The following is a 4,878-nucleotide window of genomic DNA, read 5'->3' as shown; positions in this document are numbered from 1 at the left end:
TGAGAGGCATTACCAATGAACAAACGCAAATGCCCTGAACACAATTTAAATGTCATACAGACGATGACATGGAGCATATGCAGTGTGAACGATCCGTCCTCAATGTAATCTAACGCACCCAAACGGACAGCTGAAGGATCACCTTTGTTCACCCCTTGAACCCGCCTCAGCACTCTTGGCTTCCTTCTGCAGCTTTTTTTCCTTTCTTTCTCATGCTCCGAACACGCTCCTTCACCACGCCAGACGTGTCAATCAGAGCTCTGAGAAAGAGCACTCATCTCCCAGGGAGATTATATGTCATCAGTGCATGGAGGAACTTGCAAATCTCCTCTTCCGTGGCTGAGGGCTGGCGGTGTGGCCCATCTCCTCCTCGGTGATTAAAGGGGGAGATGGAGTGTGTTTGCGTCGCGCGCCAAGAGGCTCATTACAATGCACTCGCATGGCGTTGGAAACAGTCCGAGCCAGGAGCCGTAATCCCCCATGTGCTTAATGAGGGGCCGGCCAGACTCTTCTTGGGTCAGTCCAGCCTCGGGCGAGTGGGGGAATTAGAGAAATACGTTTCTCTGACTGCAACATCCCTCTTCACGATGATTGAAGAATTATCAAAACAGAGGCGACGCTGTGGCATCTGCGCTAATGTCAGGGACAAAATATGAAAGTTGTTCCTTTGGATTGTTGCAGCAGCAGGCTCTTGAGTTTTTATTATTTTGCCTCTGCACTATTCAACAAGAAAAGTGGGTCGGAGAACGCCTAGATGTCACTTAATTGTAATATATATATATATATATATATATATATATATATATATATATATATATATATATATATATTAACATTACTTTATTAAATTAATACACATCTTAAATGATTACATTCACTGTACTTTTTGTTGGTGTATAATTCATATGCAGTTTTTTTTAATGCATCGAATATTTCTGAAATATTAACTCTTACCATAGTGACTCCTATTTTCATGTCATCTATATAGTGTGCATTACATCCTAATATGTTACTTAAACATAAATGTTACATCAGGAAGGGGCAACTTTCGAAGGCCTTGCAATAACCCTTGGAATTGTTTTGTTCTATTTTGCTTTTGAATGTGGAATGAAGTTTTAAAGTAGACCAAAATTTGTCTGGGAATGAGGACACAACGTTACAGCAACCACAGCCACAATCAGAGCTAGAAAACAATAGCTTTACATTGTGAATGGCAATTATCACTATTGTGTTAAAAAAAAACTTCAGTATTCCTACAAATAGTTAAGAATATTATATTTTGTACTTAATTTCCATCTTTAAAAAAAAAAAAAAAAAAACGTGATAGTTCACAAAAGGAAGTGACGTCATCAAATAGGAAGTCGCGTAGGGCAAACTGGAAATGCATTAGCGAAATCAGGGAGTAAAAGACATGGGATCGTCAACGAGAGAAACGTGAAACTACAACCCAGCACAATCCTCATTCAACTGGTAGCATCGTGAGTATGTGCAACTTCCTATTGCTATTGATCCACATTTCTGTGCCACTATTATTTGAAAAGAACGTTAGTTTATGCTAGCACTCGCACTAGCATTGCGTTAGCATGATGATGTCATTACTATAGCGGTGGAGATAACGTTAAATCATCTAGTTCAGAGGTCCCCAACCCTGGTCCCCGGGGACCGGTATCCAGCCTGTTTTCCATGCCTCTCACACCCAACACAGGTGGAGATCGTTATCAGCCTTCTTCAGAGGTTGCTGATTAGCTGATGTTATGAATCACCTGTGTTGGCTGTGGGAGGCATGGAAAACAGGCTGGATACCGGTCCCTGAGGACCAGGGTTGGGGACCTCTGATCTAGTTCATAAACTGTAAATGTAAGCTTTAGTTATTATTTTTCATATCTGTATGGTGTGAAGTGAAAAGTGGTGTTGTCGTGATGTTGACAATGAGTTGAGCTGACTGTCCAAACAAGGCGGAGACAGTACAATTACTTATTTATTTTTATTGTTAAAATTGTATGGGTTAGGATTGTTCTCTCCCGCTGAATGTTCAGAACTCTTGTTTGGGTTCTAGCACTGAGCAGACTAGTGCTGCCGTGAGAAGTGCTTCCTTAGTGAGATGTATTAGAGTGAACAGATGTGCCGTCAAGGTCCGGCTATTATTTCCGTCTGCGCCCAATTTTGCCAGCTTCTTTCGTCTCATTGAATTGTGTGCATTATTCTGCACAGATTTGTTGGTTATTATTACCGCCTCCAAGGAGGTCAAATATTTGTTCAGGCGAGTGCTTTTGCATCAACTGGTGAGGAGATTTCAGACACAGATAAACCAGCCATGTTTATTTTTTTCCCTGTTTGTTTGGCCTTGCCAAGGTATGAACTAAAACAAACTCGCTCACGGATGTGCTAGCGTTTGATGATGTGCAAGTTTGCCCTGGTAAAATTCGCATTTCGATGCTTGTGCTCATTGCAATGCATTCCATAAGAATGTCAATCTTCTGGTGTATGTGTCTAACTATCCATGGCACAATAGACTGACTGCTAATTGAGAGAAAATGCATTTTTCGTGGATACATCTTCCCTCAGGAAAATAACACTGTTCCCTGAAATCCACTGGGCTGCCCTCCCCCTTTTTGTTAGTGTTTTTTTCATCTTCTCCCAATTAATTTGTTTAATACATTTTCATCCGCCAGCTTCTCGCCGCTCGGAAGGAACTGCCTCCTTGTTGCCGGGAGACCACGGACATTATCACAGTCATTCATCCTCCATCCCGGGCCCTCTGTGGACGGCGCTTGTTGTGAGCTGACATACTGCTTGTCCGCTCCCAGTCCCGCATTAGCCAAACAATTACTCAGGCTGCAAACAGGGTCTTGCAACTAACCTTGAGAGGAAACAATTAGTACTTGGTAGAAAACGGTGGTGTTTAAAGTCACAAACAAGTAAAGTTTATGGTGGTTCATGCAAAATATATTGGTGTTTTGGGCTATTTTGGTAGTTGATCCTGAGAATGCAATCTTCAAAAATGAAGGAAATGCTTATTGCATAATGGCAGCATGGTAAAAAAAAAAAGTGGTCTGCTTTACATAGGGCTAGTATTTGAAAGTAGGGTTTTAAACCAGGTTCAGGGTTTCAAAGTAGGGTTTGAAAGTAAAAGTAGGGTTTGAAAGTAAAAGTAGGGTTTCAAACAAGGTTTAGGGTTTCAAAGTAAAATTAGGGTTTCAAAGTTAGGGTTTCCAAGTAGGGTTTCAGACAAGGTTTAGGGTTTCAAAGTAGGGTTAGGGTTTCAAATAAGGGTTGGAATTTCCAAGTAGGTTTAGGGTTTCCAAGTATGGTTTCAAAGTAGGGTGAATGTTTCAAAGTGAGGTTTGAAACTTGGGTTAGTGTACCAGAGTAGGGTTCCAACCGATGGGTAGGGTTTCAAAGTAGGGATAGGGTTTAAAACTTGGATTAGGGCATGTATTTGTGACCTTTTACTTGTATTTTTTGGGCGGGGGTCACCTAAATTTTCTCACTTGCGTTTGTGTGCGTGTGTATGCATGTGTGTGTGTGTGTCTCCTGATGTTGCCCTCCAAGCTGTCATCTTTTTTTGCACTTGCAGATGTCGTGATGAGTAAAAAGCCTTTTGAGGAAGCCGCTTAGAACGCATTTTGTCTTCTCCCAATGAACACGAATGACAAGCGCGACACCTTGACTGATACTAAACGAACAGCGCTGAGTGAAAATTCAAGCGCTTTATTCATTTCTTTTTTCCCCCGATCTTCTCTGCGTTCCCCGCTTTTGAAGTTTCATCATCTTGGTGCAAGCTCGACGTGACGGCCTTCACATTATCGCACCAAATGGATTCACCGACTGATGCTCGTAAACAAATGGACACGTTTTTCATTCAAGGGCTCGCCATCCTGCGCCGTATGAAAAGTGCCGTGAGATAAGTGTCGTTCTGATTTAGCGCTATATCAATCAATGAAACAAAAAATTAACTGAATTGAAATTGATTTTTATTCCGGAGATAAATGAAAGTGTGCGATACTTAGCCAATGATGCATGATCCCATTAGAATTTGTTTCTTTCCTCCAGCTGTGCATTTGTTGCATTTGTCAGACCCCGATGGAGACTTGAAGCTTCCTTGTGTGCTGTGACAATAACAACATACATCATCAGAAGATGACACCAGCATCAAACAGACACTTTACAAGCCACGTGCAGACCGCCGACGCGCCGACTGTCTGATCAAGTCCATCATGCAAATGTTCCTTTGCTTCAACAAGTGATTGACTTGCCTCATTGTGGTTGTGTCTGTCTTATTGCTATCATGTGATTTGAACACTCAAATTGAAAATTTTAACTTTACATGTTCACTTTTTTTTTTTTTACATTATTGTTTTTTTTTTATTGTTTTGTAAAAATAATTATATTTTCTGAAAACAAAATGAAATAAAAAAATATTTCACAGGTTTTTAAATCTTAAGATCTGGTTGGCGGTCCTTTTTTTTGTTTTGTTCATATGATAATCAACCAATTAATCAAAAATTCAATAATACTGAATTTGCAAACCGGAACTTAACATTTTCACTTGTTTATCAATGATCACATATCATTTTAGATTTAAAATGAGTTTATTTTAATACCAAATAAATAAAAATATAATTTCCCTTTTGTATTATTTTTTTAAATATAGATCAATGGATAAAATATTTTTGATACACAGTATTTTTATTTATTAATATACAATTTGGTGTGAGTGATTTTTTTTGTCTTTTTGATAATACTACAGCATAAAGTTATTTAATTGATAAATTATATCGTATATAAATTATGTAATTAATCAATAAACAAGCAAGTGAATCAGTAAACCAACCAAAAAATAACTACCCAATCCTACACCACAAAACAATTATTAAG

General features: G+C 39.3%; 1 long non-coding RNA gene across 4 annotated transcripts; it reads left to right on the top strand.

The window, feature by feature from the left end:
• The first annotated feature begins 1,363 nt into the window (after positions 1 to 1,363).
• LOC144056344 (uncharacterized) lies at positions 1,364 to 4,444 on the top strand. Of its 4 annotated transcripts, none has more exons than XR_013295040.1 (3): positions 1,364 to 1,478; positions 2,673 to 2,776; positions 3,763 to 4,444. It is a non-coding gene; the product is annotated as an uncharacterized LOC144056344 (long non-coding RNA). The 4 variants fall into 4 exon arrangements; XR_013295039.1 differs by having other exon boundaries at positions 1,364 to 1,482; XR_013295038.1 differs by having other exon boundaries at positions 1,364 to 1,482; positions 2,673 to 4,444.
• The last annotated feature ends 434 nt before the right edge of the window (positions 4,445 to 4,878 follow it).

This window comes from Vanacampus margaritifer, chromosome 8 (genome assembly GCF_051991255.1).
Source record: "Vanacampus margaritifer isolate UIUO_Vmar chromosome 8, RoL_Vmar_1.0, whole genome shotgun sequence".
NCBI classification, from domain to species: Eukaryota; Metazoa; Chordata; class Actinopteri; order Syngnathiformes; family Syngnathidae; genus Vanacampus; species Vanacampus margaritifer.
This window is presented reverse-complemented; position numbering and strand designations above follow the sequence as displayed.